Here is a 21685-nt window from a genome sequence, read left to right as displayed (position 1 = left end):
CTTGAATCAAGCAGCTGAATGGAATGTATCACAGGATAAAATGCAGCACACACAGGACCTGAGCCTACCACTGCTCTCCTCCAGCCCCTCCCCTAGGCCCAGCTGTGCCCCCAGTGAATGAATTAATGGTCGTGAAAATAATTGGTAAAATGCAATTGGCATATGCACTTGGACTGAGTCACTTTCCCTCTGAACCTCGGTTTCCTCTTTTGTAAAATGGGGACATGACTTGTGCCCTGGCTCCCTCATGGAGCTGTTGAGAGAATCAAGTGGGAAGAGAAGTGTTTCAATTTTTCAGGGCTCCCTAGAACTACAAAAAAGTTATGACTGAAGATATGAATTTTCATTGATGTTATTGTTCATTGGACAATAAACATTTTGAGAACAATGATTATATAATTTATTTTCATAATTTTAGTGCCTAACACTATGCCTGGTCCACAGTAGGCCCTCAAGGCAGACTCACTATATGAAGAGATAAGAGTCTGGGCATACCTTCCCCTCCCTGGACTTGCAGATATTCACACAGTTCCCACCCCATGGCTTGCTCTTCTACCCCCAGGACAGAGTCAAACAGGGTCAAGCTTGACTCTGTCCTGGAGGTGGAAGAGCAAGGTCTGAGCTGGGTCTGAGCATGAACATTTCTACCCTGCCTATTGGAGAGCCTGCTCAGCGGCCACTGAGACTCATTCTGGGTTTAAACGGGGCTCGATCCCAGGACCCCAGGACCACGACCTGAGCTGAAGGCAAAGGTTTTAACCCACTGAGCCACCCAGGTGCCCCTCTTAGTAGTATTCTTAAAAGTAGTATTGCTGGCTCTGAGTGGATACATGCTTTTAATATTATTAGATGCTGCCAAAGTACCTTACTCTTCCACTAGTAGTGTATGAGAGTGTCCACTTCCACACATGATAGGCTTAATCCATCATTTTAGTGTTTGTTGAGTGAATATTCGTAAGCCCATCAAACTGAATGTGGCAGAAATTGTGAATTGGCTCACTCAGTAGCCAGTCCAGCTGCGTTCTCGTATGTCTCCCCAGACTGGAGGTGGGAAAAACAAATCCCTTGTTCCAGACTTGTTTCCAGCTAGTGTCCACAAATCAGATGTACCCTTGCAGGACCTGAGTTTGGGACCGAGTCAAGCGAGGAGAGGAACAAGATACCCGTTTATGCTGGTGTGAACTGCCGCGGAGAGGGCAGCGTTCTGGAGCTAGCAGCCTCAAGAGAGGCTTTCCTAGTGTGCTTGGGTCACAGCTACCCTGCTGTTCCCACCAGTAGGACTTGGGGAGTCACTCCTGAAAGCCCAGCCTGGAGTCTTCACTTCGAGCACTCCCAATGATTCCTCAAGCATTTTCACACTCTAAGATAAGTGTTTTTATGCTTATACCATCTAGGATGGATCCTATGAGCCTGTTTCCTTTACATCTGATTGTTGGACATGGTCAAATTATTAACCTCACTGAGCCCAGCTTCCTGATTTGAAAAAAGGACATAACAATACCTAGCTCTGGCGATGTCCTGAGGGTTAGACGGAACGATGCCTTTCAGTGACTGACTCACTCTGTGTCCAACAAGACTTGTGGGTAATGGATCCTTTTCTCTTCCTTCTTTTTAAGCTAAATCATCCTTGAAGACCCACCTCAAATGTAATCTCCTAATACCCCTGGGGAGGCAGAATTATTGCTGTCTTCTCTGGGTCCCATTATATTTAATTAAATCCTTTTACGGGTCATAAAGTGTTGTATTGTGATTTGCTCATAAATATATTTGTCTTCCCAACTAGCTTTGGAGCTCTTTGAGGGCAAGGGTGTTCATGACCTATCTCTATTTCTAGGGCCTGACCCAGGGCAGAGGATGAGAAGAATATATTGGTTGAATTAATTGTCCCTCATTCTGCCTCACTGAACTCCTCAGTTTCCCACCCTTTGTGGTAACGGTCAACCCTTCACGTCTCCATTGTTATCTTAGACCAGAATCACTGTGCCACAAGAAAGAGGAAGCCTTTTAAGCTAGCTCAAGCAAAGGCGGGTATATCTGTTAAGCTTTAGGTGAAGGAAACAAATGAACTCTAGCTCTTCTAAGTAGAAGAAGATTTAAAGAGACATGAGGTTGTTGCAAAGTTAGGAGAATTGAGTTGTAGGCTGGAATCACTACCAGAACAACACTGCCAAACGGACTTGTGGGTGGAGCTGGCACCTCTCACGCACTGACTGAAAATGACTTAGATAGTTCCTTTGCTCAGGGTCTCACATTGTGTTGGTGGGTTCCCTTATTATCAGAGGCTTCCAAGTCCCCTCAAGGTGTTGGCAGAATTCCTTTCCTTTTACTGTAGAACACATGTGGTATGCTTTTTAAAGGCCAGAAGGAGAGTGAGAGTGAGTCTCCTTGGAGTCTTTTTGTAAAAAACATTTTATTTTTAAGTAATTACTACACCTAACATGGGGCTTGAACTCAAAACCCCAGGATCAAGAGTCGCATGCTCTGCTGGTGGAGCCAACCAGACACTCCTGCTTGGTGTCTTATATACACTCAGAGCATCAAGGAACAGTGCTGGGTAATGACCATAGTAATGACCTCATCTAGTGCTTAGATCCTGGTTTCTAAATACAATTTTTCAATGAAAGGAATCAGAACTCTTTGGAGAAAAGCCTGATTTGAAGGTTTGGGGGTCAAAGACAGTACAAGAAGAACCTAGAACATCTTGGACCAAAAAGCAAAGAAGTGCTCAGAGAATGATGGGGACATGTCAAATGGACACTGAATGATACAACTGTTTTGGAGAACAGTCAAGCAATTCTTCATTTATTTACATCTAAGTAATCTCTACACCCAACTTCAGGCTTAAACTCATGACCCCAAGATTAAGAGTTGAATGTTCTTCCGACTGAGCCAGCCAAGCATGCAACAGTTTAACAAGTCTTATAGAGTTAAATATATGCTTACCTTGCAACCCATCCATTTCACACCCGAGAGATATGAAAACACATATCCACACAAAAATTTGTATATGAATGATCCTAGTAGCTTTATTTATGATAGCCCCAGACTTGAAATGTCCATCAACAGCTGAATGGATAAACAGATCATAGTATATCCATACTCAGCAATAAAAAGAAAATACTGGTTGATACATGAAACAGTATGGATGATCTCAAAAACATTATGCTGAATTAAAAACCAGCACAAAAAAGTACATACTTGTACTTTTGTACAAGCATGTACAGAAGTACTTGATTCCGTTTATATGAAATTCTAGAATAAGCAAAAATTAATTTATAGTAATAGTAAGCAGAACATTGATTGTCATGAGTATAAGGATTGACTAAAATGGGGCACAAGGAAATTTCCTGGGTCAGAAAGGGTGTGGTGGTGGTAATAAGGGATATACATTTGTCATAACTCATCAAGGTAAACACTGAAAATAAGTGTATTTTTATTACATGTAACTTATACCTTGATAAAGTTGATTTTAAAATTGAGCAAAAGGTGGGGTGTCTGGGTGACTCAGTCAGTTAAGTATCTGACTTACATATCAGCTCAGGTCATGATCTTGGGGCTGTGAGATTGAATCCTATGGTCCTATGTCAGGCTCTGCTCTCAGCAGGGAGTCGGCTTGGGATTCTCTTGCTCTCCATCTACCTCTCTCTCCACTTGTGTGCTCTTTGTCTCTCTCTCTCTCTCTCTCAAAACAAATAAAATCTTTATTTTCCAAGATTCTATTTATTTATTTTCCAAGAATTTATTTATTTATTTGACAGAGAGGGAGAGCACAAGCAGGGGGAGTGGCAGGCAAAGGGAGAGGGAGAAGCAAGCACCCACCCCTCTACCCAGGGAGCCCAATGTGGGGCTTGATCCCAGGACTCCAGGATCATGATCAGGAGCCAAAAGATAAATAAAATTTTTTTTTAAAGGTTATTTTATTTATTTATTTGAGAGAGAAACAGTGAGAGAGAGCATGAGCTAGGAGAAGGTCAGAGAGTGAAGCAGACTTCCCATGGAGCTGGGAGCCTGATGCGGGACTCGATCCCGGGACTCCGGGATCATGACCTGAGCCGAAGGCAGTCGTCCAACCAACTGAGCCACCCAGGCGTCCCAATTTTTTTTTTTTTTTTAAATTGAGCAAAACGGGGTGCCTGGCTGACTCAGTGGGAAGAACGTGTCACTCTTGATCTTGGAGTGGTGAGTTTGAGCCCCACAGTGGTTTAGATTACTAAAAAATAAATAAGTAACCTTAAAAAAATAAGCAAAAGATCTGAACTGTTACTTCACAAAAAAAGATATCCAAATGATCAACAAACTTATCAACAGGTTTCAGCCTCATTAGTAATCAAAAGAATACAAATTAAAATAACACTGCAACATCACTACACACCCATTCGAATGACTAAAATAACAAAGATTGATAGCATCAAGTATTGGTGGGGATGCAGGATAATTGGAACATTCATGCACTGCTGGTGGGAATGGAAATTGATTCAATCATTTTGGAAAATAGATTTGGCATTGTCTTCTAAAGTTGATTTGATAATGTGAACCTATAGATGAAACCTGCTTAGCTTGTCAATAGACATCTCTGGGACTTGACACATTTCCTTAGCCCACCTCTGATTCCAGCCACAACTGTGGTAGATGGTTCCAACTCTCCTCTTGCTGCTCATATGACACCGCAAGTGTATACCTCACATCTTTCCTTATTCTGCCTCAGAATCTTCTCCAGTATCTGTACTTGCTAGACTTGCAAGCACAGCCACAGAGTCCAGGGCAGTCAGCAGCCCTGGGGACAACTATCAACCAAAAGAGATGGAACTGTCTTTCAGGTGGTTTATTCTGGGAGGCATTCTGAATGCTTCTGTGAGGTTCTGGCAGAAGTGAGACCCTCAGTAACACACTCTACATTGGCTTTTGCTTTCCCTTATTTCATTCCTATTTCCTATTCCTATTTCCTATTTCCTAGGGGCACCAGAGTTGCTCAGTTGGGAGAGCATGCAACTCTTAATCTCAGGGTTGTTGAGTTCAAGCACCATGTTGGGCATAGTTTACTTAAAAAAAAAAGTTCATTTAAAAAAAAGCTTTGGAGTACCTGGGTGGCTCAGTTGGTTAAGTGCCTAACTCTTGATTTTGGCTCAGGTCATGGTGTCAGGGTTGTGAGATCAAGCCCCCCACTGGGCTCTGTGCTGGGTGTGTGGCCAGCTTAAGATTCTCTCTCCCTCTTTCTCTGTCCCTCCCCTACTTAAATAAATAAATAAGTAAATAAATACATACATACATAAAACCAAGGAGGAAAAAAGCCTTGAAGAAGGAATTTCAGGGTCAGGTCATCCACCTATCAATTCATGACATGGTATGAACTCCAGAAGACCTCCATGGAAGATTTTTATATTATTTATTTTTTAAATTTTATTTATTTACTTGAGAGAGATAATAAGTCAGATGCTTAACTGACTGAGCCAGCCACCCAGGCACACCCAGTCACCCTTGATTTGACACTGTGTTTTCCTATTGCTGCTATAACAAACTATCACAAATGTTGTGCTTTAAAACAATACACACTCATTATTTTACAGTTCTGTGGTTCAGAAGTCTGAAATAGATGTCACTGGTCTAAAATCAAGGTGTCAGCAGGGCTCTGTTCCTTTCTGGAGGCTCTGAGGAACAATCTATTTTCTTGCCTTGTCCCACTTGTGGAGTTTTATTCTTTAGCTGATAGCTCTCTTCCTTTGTATTCAAGGGGCGAGTAGAGTGCTTCTCACATTGAATTACATCTCATATCTGACCTCTTCTGTAGTTGAATCTACCTCTTCCTCTGTCTTCTGTCTCCTTTTCCCACATCCCTTCCCCCTTTCACTTTTAAGTATCCTTGTGATTACACTGAATTTCCCCCAGATAGTCCAGAATAACCTCATCTCAAGACCCTTAACCACAAAAATCCCTTTTGTCATGGAAGGTAATATATTTATAAATTCTTGGGATTCGAGTATGAACATCCTTAGGGAGCCATTATTTCACCCACCAGAGACTAAGAAAAACAGTTTAAATTAGAATTAATTTGCAGGATTATGACCTTGGGTTAAATTAACCACCTCAGTTTCCTCATCAATAAAATAGGGGCGATACCAGTAGTCTATCTCACAAAGTTATTGGAGGTTTAAAGGAGGCAGTGCTTAGAACAGTGTCTGGCACACAGTAAGCACATGTAAGCATTTATTAAATACATCTTCATAATATTTATTCTTACTATGTATCAGGCACTGTTCTAGATACTGGGAATAAGGATAGTATTGATAGGAATGTGACTTGCTCTCAAGGAGCTCAGGAAGTTAGATAAACAAATAAAATTACTAGAATGTTCTACATGCCACAAAAGGCATGAAAGCATTGTAGGATTACAACACTGTGAAAGCTCAAGGAAATTTAAGAAATACTAGTTGAATGAATAAACGAACATGACATCTGAGCTGGGCTTTGCAGAATGCAGAAGGTGTTGGCCAATGAGATAAAGATATAAGGGCTCAGAGACATGAAGAAATGTGCTTTCAAAGAACATTAAGTAGCATTTCAGTGTAGCTGGAAGAAAAGATATTCTGCGTGAGAGGAAGCTAGAAAGGCCGATGTAAGCACCAAGGTTGTACGGTGCCAAGTTAACGAGTTTGGACTTCATCCTGAAAGCAACAAAAGCCTTTCAGAGTGTTTAAACAGGGGAAAGCATCATCAGATTTGTGGTTTTAAAAGGCTTCTCTGGTTACCAGCAAGAATGGATTGAATTTGGAGACTAAAAGCTGCCCCAATCATCCAGGTGACGGTTAGTGAACAGTAGGGCAAGGGCTTGAGAAATAATTAGGAAACTCTATACAATTCCCTAAAGTTGGTGACCGACTTGATAAGGGTGTTGGGGGAGCAAGAATGGGGGCTATGTTCCGGTTTCCGGCATAGCGGATTGGGTGATGGGGGGCCATTCACTGAGACCAGGAAGTAACATGAGTAGTAAATTTGGGGGAAATGGTTAATAGGTTGTAGTTTATATTATGGTAAAATAGGCATAGAGAGATGGAGTTAAGAATACACAGATACTACTGATTATGAAGAAATTGTGGCTTAGAAATGTTAAGGTGCTCTCACTAAAGTTAGCGCGCCTGGGGACTGAAGCAAAGCAATCTGATAACAGACCCTTTGTCACTAATGTTGTTTCAGTTCTGGACATATGGAATTTGAGATACAGAGTGGGGTATGCAAGTGATGCTGTCCAGGAGGTATTAGGAAATAGTCTGAGCTCAGGGGAAAGGTTTGGGTTGAACGTAGTCTCGGTAGTCTTCGTGGTAGGAGAAAAATGAGAAAGGAAACCGATTCTATCAGTTCACAATAGTTCAAACATCCATTATCATTTCTGGGTCTCCCGCCTTGTGCCTCTCTCCACAAAGAAATCAGAGTATAACTGTCTGGCTTTGAGGTCACAGGAAATGGGGTAGTTTTCAAATTCAGCTCTTGGCAATGAAAGCTAGTAGATGCAGTGGTGCTTTTCAATCTGAAGAGGACCCCAAGTCCAATGGGTTAGAGGTCTTTTAGGACCCTAGACTACACACACGACTAACACCTCCCAGAAATTGTCCCAAAACCTTCCCCAGAGAAATGCCGCGCAAAGGTGTCTGCAGCCGAAGAGGGTGCAGGGGGAGAAGAGACGCGGGCTCAGTGACCTCATGAGGCAGCCGGGTGATTCCCCAGCCTTTGGCGTCATGCGCCGATGACGTCATCCGAGGCACTCGCCCTCCCCCACGCCTGGGTAGGCCTCCTCACGTGGGTCAGGCAGCCTTCCCCACCCCCTCCCACCTGCGGAGGCGGGGCGGGCCGGGCTCTGCCGGCGCCGCTGCCTCGCGGGGGAGGGGGCGGGAGCCGGTGGGAGAGGCGGTCGGGCCTGGTCCGGCAGCGTACAATAGCTCGGGGGAGGGCGGGCGGAGTAGGCGGCCTGGCCGCGGCTGCAGCTGGAGCCCTAGGTGCCGGCGGCACAGTAGACACCCCCTCTCGGCTTCCTCCACAACGCTCCCTCCCGCGGTGCTCGTCCCTCGCGCCTTCCCGCTGTCTCCCTCACCGGCTTTGCGGTCGGACTTCCCAAACGCTTTCCCCTCAGACGCCTACCCCTCTTTCAAGGGGCCTCGCGCTCTCAAGATCTCCTCAAAGCATTCTGTCTCCCCTCCTCGTTCCCCAGAGGCCCTTTCACATTCTTGCCCCTCACAGCACCCCTTTCTCCCGCGTCGCGTAATTGCCTCCGGCCCCCTTGCCGTGGCTGACCCCCGTCCCCCACCCCGTCCTAAGGGGACTCCCCGGCACTAGCAGGGTGGGGGAGGCGCCGAGTACGCGGCGGCGGCGGCGGCGGGAGGGAGAAAGTGAAGCGGCCCCTCGCGCACACTCGAGCGCTCACTCCCCGGCTCGACCGCCGCCACCGGGGTGGAGGAGGAGGAGGAGCGGAGTCTAGCCGAGCGAGCGCGGAAGGTGAGAGGCGGCCTCCCGCGCGGCCCCCCTGGCGTCGCAGACTGCGGGGCTGGGGCGCGGGGGTGAGGGCGGCGCGGGTGGGGGGGCCTGGGCCCATTCATTCCCAGCTGCTGGGCAGGGTGGGAGGGAGGGGGCACCAGGTAAGGTGAGGCGGGGCGCCGCCGGGCGCGGCTGGCCGCTCTTGGCGGACCAACAAAGGCTCCCTGTGCACTGCCCAGAGAGGCCGGCGGTCTCAGAAGCTGGGGACCCGGGGGGAACCCGGGGGAGGACCGGAGCGGGGGAGGGGCCGGGAGACCCGACAGGTCTGGGGCTGGGAGCCGCCTCCCTTGCGAACTTTGCGGTCTTTCGGCGCTAACCCTGGCGGGCCATCAGGAAACCTAGCAAAGCGGAGTCCGATTCATCCAGCCTGGGGGAAAAAAAAAAAAAAAAAAAAAAAAAAAAAACAAAGAAACCCTCCTGTCCAGGCCGGGGGGGAATCACCTTTAGGGTTCACCTCCTGGAAAAATACGAGGGGAGGGAGCTTGACTTATGCAGCCCCTCCCCCACCCCGGGAATACCCTAACTTGTGGAGTTAGCAACAGACAAGGAAAGGAGAATGACAGTTACTTTATGTTTAATACTCCGTTTCGAAAGACAGATTATTATGGCCTTTACTGTCTTGAATGTTTCAGCAGCAGACATTGCTGAGGGTATTTTGGAAGAATGCTTTACAAGTTTTGGTATTTGTGTGTGTTGGGAGCAAAGTGCTTCTTGTTAAACTGCTTGGGTAACTGTCTTACAATTTTCCCCCAAAACTGAAAGGTGAAGAAAAGGGTTTGTACTATGGTTACCAATAAAAATTCAAATTCATTAGTCTAGCCCATATTTTAAAACTTGTCCCTGAGAATAACCTTTCATTTTGTCTACTGTGTCTTTGTCAGGAGAAAACAGGAATCAACAGCATATAGATGCCTCATTGGTCTTACCTTGTGACTTCACTTACTTACTTTGTGACCTTGAGCAGGACATTTCCAGCCTTAAAATTCCAGCACTTTTTAAGTCCTAGAAATCAGCAGGTATCTAGCACGTACTCCGCTTTTAAAGAGTCCATTGAGTAATCCTGCCACACGCCTCATCTCCTCCCCCGCTCTCGCAACAAGGTCTTTGCTGGCATCTACCTTCAGACTCCTTTCAGGCAAAACTTACTTCTCAATGGATTTCCCAGAAATCTAGCAGGATTTTTATGGCACTTGTAACATTTTTGTTCCTATTTGGGAAATCCTTTATCAGGTGCATATGAAATCCACCTCACCTCAGCTGGAGACTCTACTTCTCAAAAGGGTTTTGGGAACATGAACCCTGAAGCTTATCTGTATCCTTACCTATATGAGATCATGCGTTTATTGGTAAATTTGCTTACTCAGTCATTCATTTACCCAGTATTACCAGAGTGTGGAGAGCTACTGTTCTGAGTCTCCTGCTAGCGCTATAGGGATTCAGAGTCTATTAAGACATTCTCTGTTTTCAAAGAGCTCAAAGTCTAGTGGGTGAGGTAGACATGTAAACAATGAAGGCCTCCCCTAATCTCTGGGGGGGACTCCAGTTGTACAAGGAGTAGTGTGCAGTAATTGAGGCTGCTGGACCTGTTCTACAAGTCTTGTCCAGGCCAAAGTGAGTCTTGTGGGGAAGGTGGTGACCTACCTCTCATCCATAAGATAGCACTTGACAGAAAGCTTGTTCAGTTCAATTAAATATACATTTATTAAGCACACTTTATGAGGCCCCGGAGGCTTGGAGAAACCAGCGCTTTGTGAAAGAAGGGCCCTATGTATCCTGAGAGATATTTGTAAAATTATACCCAATCACTTCATTTCTCTTTACTTCCCAACTAGTCATTGGCTAAAGATAAATTTTTAAACTTTTTGGAGCACTGGGTGGCTCAGTCGTTAAGTGTCTGCCTTCGGTTTGGGTCATGATCTCAGGGGCCTGGGATTGAACCCTGCATCGGGCTCCCTGCTCAGCTGGAAGCCTGCTTTTCTCTTTCCCACTTTGCCTGCTTGTATTCCCTCTCTCACTGTTGCTATCTGTCAAATCAGTAAATAAAATCTTAAAAAAAAAATAAACATTTTAACGTGAATAAGAAGCTCTCGGAGATCAGATTACTGCTTACCTTTGCATCCTCACTTTATATAACTCCTCTGCCATACACTTTCTCATCTCTGCTTTTGTCTGGTGCGGTTCTTCCCTGTTGAAATGCTGCCCCCCCCCCCATCTGCCTGTGGAGAAGTGCTTGTTGGACCTCTGGGAAGCTGTCCCTAAGTCACTCCTATTACTTCCATAGAATTGGTTGCTCTTCTGTCCTCTGGCTCAGGTACATACAGTCTCAAAGCTCTCTATAGTACTCTATTGCAATTATTCAATTATTTGCCCCCCCCCCCCCATTAACCTGTGAATTTCTTGAGGGCAGGTTCTGTTGGGTTAGAATAGTTAGCTCCAAGTGCAGTCCCGACACCAACAGCATGAACATAATCTGGGAATTTGATAGAATTGCAAATTACTTTTCCCATCCCGGACCTATAGATGAAAAACTGTGGGGTTGGGGCCCCCAAACCTCTGCTTTAACAAGCCCTCCAGGTGATTCTGACACTTGCTAAGGTTTGAAAAACCACAGGGTTAAAAGATCTGTTTTTGATAAGACCAGCTCCTTGCCAGCTCCCTCCCACTCTTTCCTTCTGTGTTTTCTTTCTCTCTCTCTCCCTTCTTTTCCTGCCTGTCAGTCCATCCCATCTATCTGTCATGTATCTTTTGCCAGTAGATTGAAAGCTGCCTGAGAGCATTGTGTCTATTTTGTTTGTTACCATATTCCCAGTGCCTAGAGCAGTAGCATATAGCAGGATCTCAAATATTTGTTGAATGAAAAGTGTAAAAGGATTTAGTCCTATTTGCAGCTAGCTGTTTATAGTGGGGTTTTATTTAAGAATAGTTCTTAGAATGAAGAGGACCCACACTCCAATATGCAAATCCCAGTGGATTCTAACATTTTTGGGGATTTGTTTTAGACTGAGTTTTCTCCTGTTTTACATCTGTCCTGCTCCACCAAAGCCTGCAGTATTTTTCAGCTAGAGTTCTTTGAGTCAAAACCTGAAAACTGCTGTTGAAATATCTTAGACTAGGATTGTTTCTTGGGAATTTGCAAACTGGTTTTGCAAATCTAAATAAGTGCCCTAATGTTTGAGTCTTTTGACTTGAAACTGTCTCTTCCGGATCTTCTGTGGTTTTTGTCTTTCTCTAGTGATACTTAAAGCCATACAAGGGCCTGTTTGACTCCACACAAAGGTTTCTCTTCCTTATGAAGCTCTTAAAATATTTTGTTTCTTTCACTTTCCTATTAGCCCTAAGATTTCATATCCAGTTTTTTCCTTTCCTAACTACCCTTGGAGAGTTTGGCTTCATTTGTTCATTTATTTATAAATACTTCTTGAGTCTTTCTCTACCATGTGCAAGGCCCTATGCTGGGACAGGATGTTCAGGTGTGCATTGGATGCAGTTCAAGTCCTCACGGTGTTAAAGGTATTACAGCATGGTATGGTAAGTGCGGAGATGAAAGGATGAAAGAGAGGGGTACAAAAGTGACCTATACTCATCAAGCTGGAAGAAATTTGTCTTTCTAATTTTTTTCTCAGTTTAGGAATAGTTTATCAAATAAGTATCATTTTGATAAGCAGACCTTTAAAAAATTTTAGTTAAGAGATCAGTAGCTTTGATGGGGAAAATTAAAAGAAAAATCAAGGTGGAATCAATAATTGTTAATTTGAGACAATTCTCAGTTATGTTTTTGCTGATTTTAATGAATTTCTCTTTCCACCTTTTTTATCTTTCTAAACGGTAATTAGAAAGTAGCGAAAAAAACTTTTTTTTTGGAAAGAGAGAATCTTAAAGTTTTCAAAAGCATATATATCATTTCATAGATGTCATTTTAATTTTTTTTTTTTTAAGATTTTATTTATTTATTTGTCAGAGAGAGTGAGAGAGCGAGCACAGGCAGAGTGGCAGGCAGAGGCAGAGGGAGAAACAGGCTCCCTGCCGGGCAAGGAGCCCGATGTGGGACTCTATCCCAGGACACTGGATCATAACCTGAGCTGAAGGCAGCCGCTTAACCAACTGAGCCACCCAGGCGTCCCTGTCATTTTAATTCTTAAGGACTAATATAATTTGGGGTGGGAGGAATGGTCAGGGAAACTTAATTTAGTCTCTTTTTACTGTATGATCTTATGGAAATAATTTTATCTCTGTGCCTTTTGTCCAACTATAAGATGGGGTGAGTGATGGTTGCTATGATTGGCTTACAAGTTTATGAAGCAACTAAATAAAATATTGAATATAAAGGAAACTTTGGAAAGTATAATTTGATTTCAGTTGTTAGGTGGTGGTAAACTCTATTGAATATCTGTTATGTACCAGACATTATATGAGTTGTTTTCTCCAGTCTTCAAAATAAGCATGTAAGATGATTACTAGTATCTCTGTTTAATGGATAAGGAGGTTGAAGCTCACACTGACAATGGGAACTTGTTCAAGGTTTTGCTGAAAGTAAGTGGTAGACCCCCATTCCAGTTCATATTCACCTGATACCAGCAATAATGAGTTATGTTCATTAACCAGGCTGCTTTAATTTTTCCGTACCGAGGGTATAGGAATGTTTTGTAAGTATATTGCTATGAGAGTTAAAATAAATTTTTTCTTCGTTTAGTCTACTCTCTTTCTTTGTGCACAGAAAGATTGGTGAGGACAGTTTTACGTGCCTGTACATTTATCCTTCACACAGGAAAAGAATAACATCTCCCTGGTGTTTTTTGTTTAGTCTTCACAACAGCCCTGTGAGATAGGTATTTCCATTTTAGTAATTAGGAGACTGGATTATAGAAGTCTTGGTTTGCTCAAAGGCACATCACTAGCTAATGACTAAATATTGGTTTAAAACTACATTTTTTGAATCTCAATGTAGTACTTCACTTTTGCCACTGTATCATATTGCCTTTTAAACCTTCAAACTAAACTTTGGAGCCCTAGAAGTATCCTTTTAGATTGCTTTCTAATCCCTTTGGCCTTTTCCCCCTAAGAAGATCTTGACAGAAGTCCAGAGTGCGAACTACAAAAAGATAATTGCTGGTAAAACACCAACAGATGGTCATATTATAGACTCACAAGATAACACTTTACCACTGAAGCTGAAAGATCAGACTTTATTTATCCAGTGTTCTGAGTCACTGCTGCCTGAATATTTATTTCCCTTTGCCATCATAAATTTATTATCATTATGTCATGTTTTTCTACTATTGTGTTAAGCTTTATCTTTCATAAGTAATTTCCTCCACCATTCTATCCTTCCAGTCTTTGAGATGGGGAAAATGATCTATGTGCTAGGATCCTCCAGATTATCCCCTCTCTAAGAATTGTGTAATAATAAGTCTAGAAAGAACCAGAAGTTTATTGATCCCTCATTAATATGATTTTGCTTGGTATTAATTCTCTAAAGTTGATCTAAGTCTTAGTTCTAACAAGTCCATTATGTCTGGCTCTTATTCATGGAGTCAGGGTGAGGTAATTTGCATGCAGTATTGGGAAGTTCACTCTTGTGTATAGGACTTTCTTACTTCACTTTTCCACTTCCAGTGATCTCCTCATATTTTGATGATGACACAATATGTGTGGCTTCCACCCTCCTCTGCCAGCCTGTATCTTCAAGGCCTCACTTTCCTTATTCTCTCCTTGATTCTCACAAAGCTGGGATTCATGTCTTTCTCATTTGAACCCTTGTCCCCACGTACTTTCTATGTTGCGGCAATATTGCCTGTCGCTTTCTAGGGAAGGAGACAGATGTAGAAGGGAGACCATTAAGTTTGAAGTTAGGCAAAGACCTATTTGGACACTTATTTAAATACCTATTTCTTAGTTTGAAAATAGAAATAACACCTAACTTACAGAGTTGTGAAGATTCAATTAATAATACGTGTGAAAATGAATATTGTATACCTGAAACCAATATAATGCTGAGTGTTGACAGTACTGGATTTAAAAAATAATATACATGAAAAAGAATTGTAGGATGTTAAGTTATATAGATGTTAGGTAGAATTGTTATAACTTAATGACTTCAATTGTTTTTAGCAGTGATCCATTTGAACTACTTGTGAAGATATTAAAAAAAAAAAATACTGTTGCCTGGGCTCTAAAGTCTACTTAATCAAAATCTCTTGGAATTTCTATTTTTGAAGGTTTATAGGTGATTCTGGTATACAGCCAAGATTGAGCAGTATTGCTTTACATTATAATATTTTGCATAGAAGTCTTAGGTACCTAGCATATGAAATCTTTTAACAGTCTTTTTTTTTTTTTTTTAAAGATTTTATTTATTTATTTGACAGACAGAGATCACAAGTAGGCAGAGAGGCGAGCAGAGAGAGAGAAGGAAGCAGATTCCCCACTGAGAAGAGAGCCCAATGCGGGGCTCAATTCCAGGACCCTGAGATCATGATCTGAGCGGAAGGCAGAAGCCTTAACCCACTGAGCCACCCAGGTGTCCCGCATATGAAATGTTTTAATTGTCATTTAAGTTTCATTTGCTAAACACATATTAAACATGGGGCATTGTCAGGGGCTCTGAAGAAATAGATGAATCATACCTGGTCCCTGCTCTTAGGCTTATAGTTGAGAAACAGACATGTCCATAGACAATTATACTGAGACAAAAATGACACGTGGAGTTACAGGCTCATGCTGTGTAAAGAGAGGAAAGGCATCTACTTCACCTGAAATGGGGGTTGTCTGGCAAGCTTTCTTAAGACAAGTGACAGCTAAGCTGTGTTCTGAAAGGGGAGCACGGTTTAACCAAGCACAGTTGAGGAGGGGTGGGAAGAGAGGAGAGTGGAAGAACCTTCCTGAAAGAGAGCAGGGTGAGGACTGTATGGCTTGAGAGCATGTTTGGGGAACTCTGGGTATTTTGGTACACTTAGAGGATAGGACACAAAGTGGGGAGGGGTAAGAGCAGAGAGGAAGACGAGGCCTAGATGGTGAAGGGCCTCTAGTGTACAAAATATTTTCACTAATATTATCTCACTTTATTCTTTCAACAATTCTGTGGCTTAGTTAGGGCAGATATTGTTTTATCTCCATATTATAGAATAGGAAACAGGTTAATTGAGTTGCCTGAGGCTATATAGCAGCACAGCTATGATTTGTAGGAGGTTCTTTAGACTTTTGACAATACAGAAGAATAAAGGAAAAAAAAACCCAAACCTGCTAATTTTATTGTGGAAATGTAGCCAATAATATCATTTCATGTATTTTTTAATGTTCTTAAAAAATGAATTTGGGTTGGTGATCTCCCTGTTTCCTAGCCACCTGCTTTCCCCAACATCATTGTTCATTGGGGATAAATGAGATCAGGAACAAATCAGCATCATCAGCCTCATCACAACTGACCATTCACCAAGGACTTTCATGGCACCAAGTACTTTACTTTGATTTTTCCCTCCTCAAAATAATCCTATAAGAGATATTCTGTTTTATACTCATTTTATAGATGAGGAAATTCCTTTTTTAAGATTTATTTATTTATTTGACAGAGAGAGAGAGAGAAATCACAAGTAGGCAGAGAGGCATGCAGAGAGGGGGAAGCAGGCTCCCTGCCGAGCAGAGAGCTGGATGCAGGGCTCATTGCAGGGCTCATTGCAGGGCTTATTGCAGGGCTTATGGCAGGGCTTGATCCCAGAACCCTGAGATCATGATCTGAGCTGAAGGCAGAGAGGCCCAACCCACTGATCCACCCAGGCACCCCTATAGATGAGGAATTTTAGGAGCAGGAAGATCAAGCTGGGATTTGAAGACATTTTTATGATTATTACTGTGTGACCATGGCAAATCACTGAACCACTCTGAGCCTCAGTTTTCCTTAGCTGTTTTATAGATGCATTACATCTAATGCTAACTTCCCCAGCTCAAATATTTTATGATAGTGATTTTTTTACCTTCATACTCCTCCTCTCTGCCTTCACCCTTGTTCTGTAATACACTAGGACATAGTCCATCAGTAACTGTTTTAGTGTGGAAACAGCTCTCAGTGGGCAAGAGGTTGGGGAATGAGTACAGTGGGACCTGATAACAGTGGAGGGACTCTTAGTCCCCTATCACCTGTTGGAGAATTACTATATTTATAACATTTCTTCCATTTAAGATTATTTTTCTATCTGGACTTATCTGATCAGTCTTGTGTCCGAGATTTTTATTTAATATCAGGGTAGATTTTTCTTGATTAATTTAAGGAGTTATCTATATATAATCTGCAAAGTAACTTAAAACAAGAAACCAGGTGAGCAAAGGGAAAAAATTCATGATGATACTATTTGGAAAGTCCAATTTCCTGAGCAGCTTAGAGACAGTTAATATATATTTAGGCTTTACTATTTTCTTTCTTTCTTTTTAAAAGATTTTATTTATTTATTAGACAGATCACAAGTAGGCAGAGAGGCAGGCAGAGAGAGAGAGAGGAGGAAGCAGGCTCTCTGAGGAGCAGACAGCCCGATGCAGGTCTTGATCCCAGGACACTGGGATCATGACCTGAACCGAAGGCAGAGGCTTTAACCTACTGAGCCACCCAGGCACCCCATAGGCTTTACTATTTTCAAAACACTTTCATATATAATCTCATTTAATATAATTCTATCCTTAAGGCAGCATATTTTTATAGATGGAAACATGTTAAGAGCTTGTCTGTAATAACAAGGCCACGAGTTTGGAAATGCATCTTTAATCCATATCCTCTGTCTCCAAATCTAGTTGGCTTCTGATCATTTGGATGTTGCTTTGACCAGGAGCACTTCCTTCATTTTCCTTGACTTCTAAAAAATTCCTTGTTCCTTGGGGCATGGCAAAAGCTATTTACAGCTTGTTCTCTTTCCAAAAATCATGGCTTTTTTTGCTTTGCTTTGTTTTTGTTTTTGTTCTTTATAGAGAGAGAAAATGCATGCCTGTGCATGGGCAAAGGGGTTGGGGGACATGGTGGGGATGGGGGTAGGGAAAGAGAAAATCTTTTTTTTTTTTTTTTTAAAGATTTTATTTATTTACTTGATAGAGAGCACAAGTAGGCAGAGAGGCAGGCAGAGTGGGAGGGAGAAGCAGGCTCCCCGCTGAGCAGAGAGCCCGATGTAGGGATCCATAAAGCAGAAGCTTAACTCACTGAACCACCCAGGTGACCTGGGAGAGAGAGAATCTTAAGCACACTCAGTGTGCTCACTCAGTGCTGCACACTCAGGCTGCACATTCAGTGCCCAGATCTACTTGGGAATCAGGGATCCATATCATGACCCTGAGATCATGACCTGAGCCAAAATCAAGAGTCGGATGCTTCACTGACTGAGTCATGCAGGCGCCCCCAAAATCATGTTTCTAACTATTGCTGCTTGCCAGAGCATTCTCTGAAGTTGACTGTTTTGTAAAGGTCCCAGGCTAGATGGGAATGGCAAAATACACATACTTTCATTTGCATACAAACTCAGTACATCTCTACAGTGCATGTTTATCAATTTCTTGGTTAGTCTATAAATATTTATTGGTTGCTTCCTATGTGCCAAGCATTGTGATTAATAATCAGGGTACAATCATAAACAATATAGAAATGATCCTTTTTCTTGCTTGTCTATAGCTTACATTCCAGAGGGGAATACCAAAAAAAGCATTGAATGTACAAATAAGTAGTTGCAGGTTTTAAGTCCTACAAGGGAGATAAAGGACTAATATAGAGAATTTTGGAATGATGAAAGGGAAGGCCTCGTTGAGGAGATGATGTTTTTAAACTAATAAATGCAAGATGAATAGGTATTGGTCATTCAGAGAATAGGGTGTAGAGCCTGTCATGCAGAGGGAACATTTTAAATGCACAAAGACCCTGAAAGTAGATAAAAGTTTAGAGCTATCATACTCAAGATAGTAACTCCTAGACAATACTAGACATACTACTGAACACTTGAAATGTGGCTGGTTCAAATATAGATGAGCTGTAAGTATAAAATACATACTAGATTTTGAAGGTTTAGTACTGAAAAAAGAATATAATACAACTAATTTTTATGTTTAGTATATATTGAAATATTAACATTTTAGATAAATTGAGTTAAAACAGATTTTCAATTTAATTTCACCTGCTTTTTTTTTTTTAGCTTTTAAAAATATAGCTACTAGAAAATTTAAGATTACATAAATGGCTCATGTTAATGGCTCATATTATATTTCTGTTAAATAGCTCTGGTTTAGCTCAACATAGGAACTAAAAAAAAAAAAGTGATTATGGCTGGTGTACATGGAACAAGAGTGAATGATACTTGATAAAGTTGGGGTGGTAGGAAGAAACTTTTCAAAATGTTACCCTATGCAATATCCTGTTTAATTCTGAGAGACTGAGAAGGGATTATTAAATCGATTTTATAGACAGAGACAATTATTGCCTGAGGGCCCTCCCCACCTGTATAGTGCCACACTTTTAGCTTAGTATCTTGAGTGTAGAATGTTCTCTATCACTGTCAGCTGACACAGACAAGTAAACCAATATGGATTATATAGATTATATCTATAATATCAATGGTATCTTGGTATCTATAATATCTAAGTAGAAATTTTGGTAAAAGATTGAAATTTTCATCACACACACACAAAATCCTTCCTGTAGGTTCACTCCTCTTGAAAATGTTTCATGGTACACTTATTTCAACTTTTTCGTATGTTTAAAAATTATAATAAAGTATTAGGAGGGAAGTATGTACAGAGAGCACTCATATACTCACTCTTTAGATTCTGTAATGTTTTGCTGTATTTGAATATCTATGCATCCCTTAATCCATTCATTAATCTATCTTGTTTTGAAGCCATTCCAAATAAGTTGCAGGCACCAGTGCGCTTCACTCTAAAACACTTAAGCATTTGTATCATTATTTATCTACATAGAATCATACTCTTACCCATTACACTATGGGATTATTTGATTAATGTCTATCTACCCTACCAGACCCTAAGCTCTAGAAAATTATTTCCCTTTAAGACATGGATCCTAAAGAGGATGAGTTTTAATATAGTACCCTTTTCCTTAAAATAAAAATTACCATTTTCTGCTTATAATTGTATTCACAGTTCCTAGCATATAATAGTCACTCAAGAAATATTTTTTGTTTGCAAAAATGAATGTGGAGCCAGCATCAAACTGAGGTCCATATGACTTTACTGAGAGCATTTGTTTGGTTTTTCTCAAGTTCAATAAACATACAAGAATCCTTCCATTGGCTGATGTTGGGAGAGGGAAGGAGAGAAGAAACCTTAATGTTCTCATATTCAGCTACCCAGTACAATTAGCTGATCTGGGTCAAAGTTAGATGCATGCCCTGATGCTACTAGCTAAGGATGTGGGAAATTCTTGAGCTGAACTAGTTGGTTACTGGCTACTTTGCCATTCTGGGTCTTTCTTCATTTCATTTAAGTTGAAGAATTCTATGTTACGAAAAATGGCATTAGATTGGGGTCTTTGTAGGCATATTTATCTTCCAGAGGATCCATTCTTTTTAGTACTATTCAAGGCAACATTTCAAAATTCATAGTTTCCTTTTAGATTATTTGGAGTTTCTTTAAAGTGCTACCTAATTTCAATAAGGCTTAACAATGTTACTAACTTCTGTTAAAAACAACAGGGCTCTGTTTCACAAACTATTTTGTAACACTATTCATAAATTTTAAAGTCAGCCAGATTCTATTACTCTAATGAATAAACACTTTATTGTTTCTTTTTTCTTATGTATAAACATACGTGTTTACATAGTTGTAATCACAATGTAGATCTAAATTGGTTGTTTGCCTTTTTTTCTTGATGTATAAACATTTCTTAGTGCTCCTTTTAAAATTTTAGATGATATTTCATAATTTGCCTAAAACCATTGCATCAATCAGTCAGTTTTCTAGCAGAGAAACAGAAATAGAATTCTTTCTTTGTGGGGAAACCTCAGTTTTGCTCTTGAGGCCATTCAACTGATTGGATGAAACCTACTATTAGATAAGGAGGAATAATCCCCTTTATTTAATGTCAGCTGACTTGTAGATGTTAAATACATCTGTAAGATACCTTCCCAGCAAAACCTAGATTAGTACCTAGATTTAATTAGGTAACTGGGTGCTGTAACCTAGCCAAACTGACACACAACCATCACAGTCATTTGGCTTTCTTTTCCTGTTATAAATCAGACTGTAATTTTATCTGTAACACTACTTTCTCCCTTAAAAGATTTTTTTTTTTTAAGAATAAATTCCATAGGTATGATTACTCTGTCAAGGAATATAAAGACCAAATGTGCTCTTGACAGGATTTGATATTTGCAAACTGAAAATATGACTACAGTCTTTCTTGCAGTGATTTCTTTAGGAGTTAATCTATTCAATTGACTAATTTTCTATTTCCGAGAGCCTGTTGCCCCCACCCCACCCCCCACCCCCCGCCACCATGTTTTTTGGCTCTGGAAATAGCTGTTTAAAAAAAAAAAATTCAGGGTTATCGTCAATTCTCCCTTCCATCTCTGTCATGCTTTCCCCTGGATTTCTTCCTCCCCCGACCCCTAATTGCCCTACTATACTCTGCTTTCCATATCACAGTAAAATAGAAACTTCATATTCCTACTAATGAATCTAAGAATCTACTTGATTTGCACCTGTGTTTGTCTTTGCCTGTTTCTCTTTCAAAGGAAGGCCCACTCCTTCACATGCTTTTAGATTCCTTCCCATGGTCCCATTTCAGAAACCTCATTTCACTGCATCTTTTAGATTTTACTTTCTACTGAGTTATCATAAGCAGCATTCAAATGTTCTATTTAAATAAAAAAATTTTTCACTTCCCTACCAAATAAAAGCTCTCCTGAGATCCCATGTCAGCCTCCAGCTAAATCCTTTCTTTGCTCTTTTGCTCTTCTTCGAAGCCAGTCTTCTTTAAATAATGTTTACAACTTCTGGTTCCAGTTTCTTACCTCCTGTTTACCTGAAAGCTTACTCCAGTCTACTTCTGTCCTCACCACCTCATCACAACCACTCTTACTAAGGCCCATAATGACCTCCATGGTGCCAAATCTATATAAAACAAACAAAGAAAACCCCAAAGCAACCAAAAACCATAGGGGCACATACATACTCAGTAATCCCTTAA

General features: G+C 41.3%; 1 protein-coding gene across 2 annotated transcripts in view; it reads left to right on the top strand.

Moving 5' to 3' along the window:
- Nucleotides 1–8356: 8356 nt before the first annotated feature.
- The window catches only part of PAK1 (p21 (RAC1) activated kinase 1), a 148149-nt gene continuing 134820 nt past the window's right edge, over nt 8357–21685 (top strand). The window contains exon 1 of one of the 2 annotated variants that reach the window (XM_013050253.2): nt 8357–8481. The gene's annotated coding sequence lies outside the window, so the exon portion shown is untranslated. The remainder of the gene's footprint in view (nt 8482–21685) is intronic. The other variant, XM_004781033.3, reaches the window with a different exon arrangement.

Source organism: Mustela putorius, unplaced genomic scaffold (genome assembly GCF_011764305.1).
Source record: "Mustela putorius furo isolate JIRA1106 unplaced genomic scaffold, ASM1176430v1.1 tig00003987_pilon_pilon_pilon, whole genome shotgun sequence".
NCBI classification, from domain to species: domain Eukaryota; kingdom Metazoa; phylum Chordata; class Mammalia; order Carnivora; family Mustelidae; genus Mustela; species Mustela putorius.
Note: the sequence above shows the minus strand (reverse complement) of the source record. Positions and strands in the feature narration are given on the sequence as shown.